The sequence below is a fragment of the Telopea speciosissima genome, unplaced genomic scaffold, assembly GCF_018873765.1.
Source record: "Telopea speciosissima isolate NSW1024214 ecotype Mountain lineage unplaced genomic scaffold, Tspe_v1 Tspe_v1.0025, whole genome shotgun sequence".
In the NCBI taxonomy this organism is placed as follows: Eukaryota; Viridiplantae; Streptophyta; class Magnoliopsida; order Proteales; family Proteaceae; genus Telopea; species Telopea speciosissima.
The window spans coordinates 66,792-76,358 of NW_025317361.1; the positions used below are offsets into that span (position 1 = coordinate 66,792).

Here is a 9,567-nt window from a genome sequence, read left to right on the forward strand (position 1 = left end):
CAAGAAATGGTACTTGTCCTCGTATTTCTTCCAATATATGTCTGAATCTGGATATTTTGTTTTCTCCAATGCATGTGCAATTGTACACTGTACATAAACCATTCAAAATTTTTAAAGCAAAATATGGTTCTTGATAGATTAACTAACAATGGTATGCATAAACATGCAATCAGATGATGATAAAGACCTGTGTGACTCCAAGCTTATAAGCCAATAATGATGCAACGAGATTCCCATCACTATAATTGCCAATTATCAGATCTGGAATAGCCTGTAACTCAGCAGAAATTTCACACTCATACCACACACACACACAGCATTTCTGAAAACAGATAATAGTTTTTCCAGTTTATTTTACTTCACTCAAATTGCAGAACAATAAAATGATGGGAGAGGGTTCCCCGTGATGCCAGCATGGGGAGGAATCTGTACATCACACCAATGGTTGTACTGAAGAAGGCATCATCCACATGGGGCCCACATATTCAAAGCAGGAGAGAGAAGATAATAAAAAACTATGTGAGGATATAAGAGAAACTACTTGGAAATAAAATATGGAAACCTCATCACCTGCTTGTATAAATTTACGCACTTTTATATGATTCTATACAGAGTGCCTTAATGCTTAATTACGGAAGAAGAAGCTTATCAATTTTCAGTCTAAACAGGATATCACCTCCTAACTTACTAATATCTTAAATTTGCTATGAAACTTTTTGGTATGGTACAAAAAGAAAACAAATTTCAATGTTAACTTCGTTACACTTAAGTGCAGATGTCTCTTTAATTCATTAGGAATGAAGGGGTAGGGACTACATACATCTCTCCCTGGTGTTCCTTAACATTCTTGTTTCTAATCTAATATTTGTGCCAAAGAACATGTCTAATATCAGCTGTGATAAATTTCCCTTCACATGTCTAGCTAGAGTGCAATAATGCAAAAACAATGTCGCCAAGCTAATTTTGCTAACTCCTATAACAGTTCTCATCACAGAGATCTCCCCCAAATGTTAAAATTGATCCTAATGTGTGTGGTTACCATCATATTGATTGTAAGAAGAATCATAAGTCAGAGCTGAGAAGAGGGGGGGCATCCAAAATAAATGACTTAAATAAGTGTGTTACATCTAGTTGATTTCTGTGAAAAGCAAACGTCAGAGCTGAGAAGCACGGACATCCAAAAAAATGAGAGTGAGTGAAAGGTTGTAAAAAAGACCAGGAAGAAGAAGAAGAAAGTGATAAGCATAGAAGAATGAAGCAAAAGTGAGAAGCAACAGCTTCTGAAATACGTAGGCACAAAGTGGGTATAATCCTGGGCACAGTTCCTAACGTTACTGTTGTTCCCAGTAATAGAGGGTCCTGCTACCAGGAACAATAGGAAACTCAGAAGCTGTGTTTGGAATCTGACTAATGCCTTTTCCTTTGGACAACTGTCCAGACATGCATATTTTAAATCCCAAATAGGATAAACAAGTATCCTTTGATGTGACAGCAAGCTCCGATGATGTAGGAGCAGCGCCAGAATATAAATGATAAAAGATGAAATTAATTAAATTTGGTTTATCAAAACAATTAAAACAAAAATCAAAGAGACTTAATATTAACAAAAAAAAATTCATAAAGAACAAAAAATTGAGATAGAGAAAATATAAATCAAAAGAAGAGACGTAATTTTTTTATAATATTGACACTCCATTCTACTGTAGAGATTCATAAAGAACAAAAAAAGAGAAAGAGAGGTACTTGTTATTATGTTATTGAAACTTCATCCAATTGCAGAGAGAGAATATTTCTTTTAAAAATTCATGTGTGAGAGAGCACTTACGCAGCTTCTCAATGCATAGGCATGATTCTCACCACTTCCCAAAGCCAGATATTCCAGTGTCCTCTGCCCATTTTCTGCCATCGTCACTGTAACACAAACATAAGGACCAGATTACGTCAGGAGATGGAGTTAACTCTTCATTCTTCAATATTACAAAGTAAAACCAAAACCATTCTTTCTGTAATCTGTCATTCATTCTAGAGTACACAGAATAATATATAAAACTGAAATCACGAGAATTCCTACAACATCCAAAACAAAAACTGGTCATTAGGCTGTCCCTTTACAACTTTGTGAGCAACGTCCCAAAATTTTTTACTATCAATAACACTATCTACGGCCAAAACATAAGCTCACTTCACCATATTCATCCATTTCAATCATTGAAGATGAGGTAGCCATGTACGATCGATCTTAATCCTTACACATTGTTTTAAGAAATTCATAAGAGAGAGAGCACTTATGCTGCTTCTCAATGCATTCACCACCTCCAATACCCAGATAATCCAGTGCCCTCTGCCGACTCATAGGTGAATGATAGCGAGGTAATCAGAAGAATAATCATTTTCAACATGCTTTAAGAATGATGCAATTCAAAAGTTGAGTAAACCCAACGATTGGTACATTAGCAAACTTTTCATAATCTATTTAAGGGAGTTCGGAAAGTAGTAACCCCAACAGCCAGAAGTATCACATATAAGTGTATCATCTTACTGTCTAACATCACATGCCATGGAAGTTGAACTACGGTATCACCTGCCACTCTATTTCAACCCTAGCTTGTCCATTAAAAAACCTGATTGTTAGATGTGCACTGAAATCTGATATTTTCTCTCTTCCTCTGTACACTCATGTGGGAAGGGTAGCCCACTTATCTCAACTTGTACCAAACATACACAACATTTGGATTCTCAATTCCCTCCAAAAGTTGGGATTTCCACAATAACTAAAGTAATTGAAAACAGTAGTGCCTACGATCATATGACAACCAATGAATTGCAACAAATAAAACATCCTTGCTCGTCCAAAAGTAAATAACCGTGATGAATTTTCCCTCCCTGCATAAAAGTAAGAGCGTAGAAAGCAGACTTTTGTGCTTGGTTATAATTGTAATCAATCATAAAAGAAAGAATTGTGAAAGGAAACTTCAGAGCGCTTATATAACAAAAGTAAAAACCAAATCCACCACTAAGGAGCAAACAGATTGTTGCATATGATTCTTGACTCGACTGAGAAAATAAACCAAACATTGATACAATAGAATGGTCAGGAAAGAAGAATCCAATTCATAAGATCTCATTGTCGCACCTCTAGCGCAGGAGAATAATGAGAAAGTAATAATTTCCTGCTGCTTCTTCATTGATTTAACAACCATTCGCATTTCATCTTCCACCTTCAAAAAAAAATTCCCATCTTGCTTGAGATATTAAGCAGATCACCTATGCAAGTTCCTAAATATTATATCTTTATCAGTGGGGCAATCTTTAAGATCAAATGCAAGCAAACATAGGTTGTGTTTAATATCAAGTTCCCAAATCTCAAGTCACTTTGCAAAATCCATTGGCTCTTCATTTACTTGCAACTACGAAGTCATTTTTATATTCAATTAAAAAAAAGGAACAACTCAAACAACAAATGAGTGAAAGATAATGGCAAGAATTATAAACAGGGAAGACAAATTCATTGTATTTAAAATTGACTGATTAATAAAGATTGAGTAGCAACTCATAGTATATTTAAATCCATCATAGGCACACAAGTCTCAAGGAATGCAAATGATTCCACACAATTACTACTAAAGGAAACCATCAAAAGTTGACTTTCATTTGAAATCAAATAACAGAAAAAACAATAACAGGACGACCAACAAATAATGTATGAAACTTTATTTGGAAAAAAATAATTTCAGTCAACAAAGGCAAAAATAATAGATGGATAATTCACCTAAAGCATACATACAAAGCCAGAACATTAATCAAATAGATGATAAATCATGATCTCATACAATTAGTAAAGATAAATCATGATTTCATAGAATTAATAATCATCAATTCAAAGGCAAAAGAAAGCCCAAAGGAACAGAGTACTACGCTAATTATTTCAATGCAATAACACAAATATCACAATTCCACAGAAAAAAAAATTAAAATACCATACCTAAAGTAGGAAATATTTGCAATGGTCATTTGTAAGTGCCTGAGAAGATTTGATAATCTAATGAAGATCCGTATCCATTAGTTCATAAACCAGACAAACATCTTGAAACTTCTCCTATGGATAGGCAGCATAACATCCTTCAAACCAATCACAGTGACATGTCGTAGATGTCAAAGGAGTTTCAGTTCCCATAGAGTTCTCAGTGCATCAGAACGATTCTCAAAGGCATTGTTAATCTTCTTAGTTGCAACTTTCTCATTCGTTTCCCTCTTGATAGAAGAGCACACTATACCATAAGCTCCTCTTCCGATGGGCTTAATAGGCACACAGTTTGTGTCAATCTCGAACAAGGTTTGCCACATCAAGTAGTAATGTTTTCCTTGGGATCCCATTCCATAGGGGGCTCAACCAGCGTAACCATTTCCCTGCAAGTTGATACAATCCTTAATGATCAATCAAAAAGATGAAGAACCGATTGTGCAACAGCAGCAATTAATTTTGACATTTAGAGATCCTTCTGTATGAAGGATTGTATATACCCCTACATAATCAATCATGTAGCACCAGACACCTAGATTAGAGAATTTGAGGCCCTCATCACTGTGATAAAGTATGTGGGATTGATTACCTGACATAGAAGCAAATGCTTTCTTAATTACAGGGCAATCAGTGAAGATGCCAGCCCAGATACCATAACCAAACACTAATGAGATTGAGAGAGTGAATGCTTAAAATTTTAAGCAATAACCTACAGTTGCTAGTCTTGGGAGTGGAAAGAAACGATAAATTAATCTGTACATGAAATTCTAGTTCCAAGAAAAATCAATTCTTGGTTTTATGGAAAAGAAGGATATCTGAGTTCCCCTGCTGGACCAAGTCCCACTATAATGTTTGTAATAAGTCCTGCCTCTAAGAAATCCGACATGTTCACTATAAAGCTCTTCATGCAGTCACTATAAACCTATAGAAATTGAAACCCATGCTTCAGCATGAAAATGTCATAAAAAAAGTTTCAAAAAAAAAAAAAAACCCAAGTAACATATATTTAAGGTTAGGTTAAAAATACAGATAATCAATTTAACAACATAAATGTCAATTTATGATTCATACAAGTACCATGATTTTGTTCAAACTGTGGACAATCCATAAAAATAAAGGGGTTTTGAGGATCACCAAAGTATCATACATTTTGGTTATGTTTGCGTTCACATATTGGACACCTTGCCATAACTCAAAACATGGGTCTCCTCCACTTGGAATCCATCCAGGAAGGACAGGGTAGCCCAGCGAGGCATACAAGCTATTGATAGCAAAAACTGCCAAATTAAAGAAAATAAAGCATACTTCAGTTCTAGGAACTCATCATTCTCATAAAATTTATAATAGGAAGAAAATAAAATAAATAATTTGGGAAACCGTACAGAGCAGACCATTACAAATGCCATAAGGACCAATCAGGAAATAAATGAACTGATAACTATTTTCCAGAATCTGCAGATCTATTCGAAGGAAAACAGGCTACAACGTCAAAATTCATCCTTACTATCTCACGAGTCAGTGTATTCGCGAGTAAATTGGCCAGTCAAAATCACCATAAAACCAAAGTAGATGCGAGCATAGATCTACCAATTCAAGTAACCCATGGCCAATCTCTACCTACTCACACTACAAGAGCTCGGCTTTTCCTGTCAAAATTCCTTCTGCATCAATATTAACGAAACCTCTTTAGCCTGAAAGTCAAAAAAGCAAAATAAGAAGAAGATAAACCAATGCTAGTGACGCTAATTCTGCTACAAACAAATGAAATCAAGCTGTGTACTTTTGCTTCAAATTTCTGGTGTCATTTCTACCACTGATCAAGTTTTTCACCATCACACTGATTGCCATTGCATCTGGCCTCTTCTTCAATCCCTGATGACCAAAATAGCATAGTATTACTTCGGTCACATTTGCAGTGAATGGGACTGAGGAAAAGAGACTTGAGTTATAGGTTTGATTGGTTTGAACAACTGCATCGAAGAGAAGTGATAACGGACTATGGATCAGAGATGGTAACACAAGGTTCGGTTACACGTTCGAGAAGTACACCTTAATTTCGAGCAATAATTGAATCACGAATTAAACAGAGAGACAGGAATTAAAGAAAGAAGGGGGAAAAGTATTTCAGGAAATAAATAAATAAATGGGTACTAAAAACGGTTTAAGAATTAAGAAAAAATAAAATAAAATAAAAACCTAAGGGTTACCAATTTTTGGGATAAATATAATAACAAAAAATGGGAGAGATAATGAAGAAAATATGATATTTAAATAAAAAAATAGGATAAAATAGTCAAGTGAAAAAATAGTCACGAAACATGAGTTCGTACATTTATATAATAGTATGACATATGAGAAAAAGTTCTCTGTCCGGGAGTGTGGCCTATGCCAGCACTCCCATGAGTCTATCTCTCTCCTCCTCATGTAAAAAGACACCTCTGCCCCCTTGTTTTAAGGAGGAGAGAGATAGACACATGGGAGTGCTGGCGTAGGCCACACTCCCGGACAGAGAACTGCTTCCCTATATATATATATAAGGAATGGTTTCATGTACTGACCCTGATCCTCTCTAGCGTGGATCCAACTGCTGGAGGCACCCGAACACTCACTGATTTGGGTTTGCTAGAAATGAGACTCAACCCTTAACTGATTTCACTTTTGATTTGGGGGTTTTGTAAGGAAGGGTAAAACAATAAGTTTGCCCTTCTTCGATGGTAGCTCGGTCATTTAGTAAACTCTAACTTGTTGACATCATCACTTAATAGGGATCAACTAACAGAGTGAATCTACATGTTATAAATTTGTAAAAAAATGGAGGAGATATGTGATATTTTTTTCAAAACATGGGGTTATGTGGCATTTCGAGCTACTTACGAGGGAGGTACAAATAATTTACTTTTTTTTATTATTTGAATATTGGATTCATCTATGTCTTACTTTGTGTAAAGCAGACTTTTGACCCTGATTATTTTATTACGATCAGACACTTTTAAACTACAGTGTCTAAGGTTTCTAGGCTATAGTTTTAGTGGGTCTTCACTAAAGTTTTATTCCAATTTTTTCTAAAGCCAATGTGTCTCATTGATGGTATTTAATAAAATTATCTTGTTTTAGTAATGGTATTTCTACTAAATTTTGTTCTAAAATTAATGCAATATATTTTGATAAATATGCAAATATATAATTATCGGTAAAATTGTTTTTCCATAAGAAAATTACCATGTATGTAACAAACAATTTTTGGAATGAATAATTTGTTCTCATTATGCAAAATAGTTAGTTTTTTTTTTTATATGACACTAAAATATATAAATATTAACAGAGATTACAGAAGTCAAAGTCCATACCCACAATCGTATTAACACGTTTAGATGTATGAGACATATTAGCTAGAACGTGAGCTACCCAAATTACATCCCAATGAATTCTATGAATAATAACATATTAAAAAAAAACACACACACAAAATAAAAAACAGTCATACATAAGAGGGTGAAAGCATTGCCAGGGCCAGCAATATAAGTTCTCCTTCAGCCAAAAGACTAAATGTGCCAAGTCTGTCTAAATGGCTAGGCGTTTGATGCCTTGGGTCTTTTCTTGACTGGATACCTTGTTCAATTGCCTTCTTTTCTGTTTCATCTGTAGAATCTACAATGTCATAATCAAAGGAGAAACACATACATATCTAAATCAATATACAAAACACTATCCATGAGGAGGTTTCAGGTGATGAAGAGAAACAATATTGGAAATTAAAGAAGGGTGAGAGGAATCCAAGGTAATTTGAGAGGTGGGGGACTCCAAATATTGGGATTGTGTCTGGCAATGGAGTTAAAATTGTTGTCCAATGCTTGATATCTGAAAGGACACGATAGGGGTTAGGTCTATATTGGTCTTGAGTTACGGTTCCTTTCCAGCCAAATAAACTATAAAATTGAAGATGCGAACGACAGAAAATATTTTACATCTGGTTTGAGAATAGAAGAAGTTAAAAGGTCAGAAATCAAAGATGAAAATGAGTAAACCAGACAAAGAACATTCGAAAAACAAATGCTATACAGATTCCTCATCCTCTTGACACATCACACGTGGTATCCATTGGAAATAGTTTATTAAGATACCCTCGTGAAAGTAGTCCATTGTGACAACATTTCTCAAAAGAAGAAAAAAAAAACAATTTGAATTTGGAATGAGTTTTTAATTTCTAGATGATAAACCAAACAGAGGGCTGAAATGGAGGAAGATTGGAAAGCAATTATTATCAAGTTTAGCAAGACAAGATGCAACAACTTTGGTAGAGAATTTCACATTTTTAGGACAGGGACAAAACAGTTCATCATTAGTAATAGACAGTGATAGCTTAACTTTGAGAATACAAGATGCAATCTCCGGGGGAGAGGAAGATGGAGGAGATGAGGGGGAGATTCCAATTACCATTTGAGTCCCTTAATTCATAAACACGAGAGTAGGAGGGAGAGGGTTAAATCGAATGTGGAATAGACAAGAGAGGAAGGGAAGGGACCCATGGATCCGACCAGATCTTCACATGATTCTCAAAACCAATTCTCCAACAAACCATTTGTTTTAGGATTAAGTGAATTCATAAAGTACTCCGCCAAAACTTATAACAAATTATGGGAGTTGGGGCTTGGAGGAGAGAAGAGTTGCGAAAAATATCGTACTTACAGTGTCTTAACCCAAAGAAACGAATGATTGTGTAAGAGGCGCCAACTTAGATGTAAGAGTAATTTAGACAATATTATGAATCCTACTATTGCGAAGACCCAATCCTCCTTGAGATTTGGGTTGACACAAGATATCCTAATAAATTGCATGAATGTTTGCACTGAGTTGAAGAATGACCCCCCCCCCCCCCAAAAAAAAATGTTCCATTGTATGGAGTCGAGTTTTTGACAAACTGGTAGGGAAATTTAAATAGGACCATATGGTAAGTTGGGGTAGAAGAAAGAATTGATTTGATAAGAGTAGTATGCCCTGCTCGAGATAGTTTCTTAGCCGTGTATTGAATCATAATTTCAGTACCATCAATTCCCTATGCTTGAATTGAGGATTATATTTTTTGAAATCCAGGGTTAAGGTATGTTTTGACTGATTTCTCATTGATTATGGACCGACCATCAGTAAGACTAAAATGGTTTTTTGATTCCACTTTTGTGACGATGACCAATTAAAAGTGTATGATGAGATTTTATCCCACGACGACTTCAAGAAGGACCTTGATCCTCTGCTGTCGCCTGCCGACAGCGTTGCACAATCAAGGGCAAAATGATCGCCTATGCCCACCTGGGCAGGGTGCTCAAACAGTGGGTAGGACGATCATTCATCCATGCTTGTGCGACGCTGCAAGGGCAGGCGGTAGCAAAGGATCTAAATTGCTCGGAGAAATACCTTCTGGCTGTTTTTTTAGGGGGCAAAGGAAAAAGAAATAAAGTAAAAAAAAACAAAGCCTTAGACTAAAGACATTTTAAAGAAATTGCGTAGATCATAAGTTATATTATTTCCTCCTTCCCATAGTCTATTGGCGT

At 35.5% G+C, this 9,567-nt stretch overlaps 1 long non-coding RNA gene across 1 annotated transcript; it reads right to left on the reverse strand.

Annotated features, from left to right (window-relative positions):
- Nucleotides 1-28: 28 nt before the first annotated feature.
- On the reverse strand, nucleotides 29-294 carry LOC122647329. The gene is made up of 2 exons (XR_006330851.1): nucleotides 188-294; nucleotides 29-87 (listed from the first exon to the last, which is right to left on the reverse strand). It is a non-coding gene; the product is annotated as an uncharacterized LOC122647329 (long non-coding RNA).
- Nucleotides 295-9,567: the final 9,273 nt, after the last annotated feature.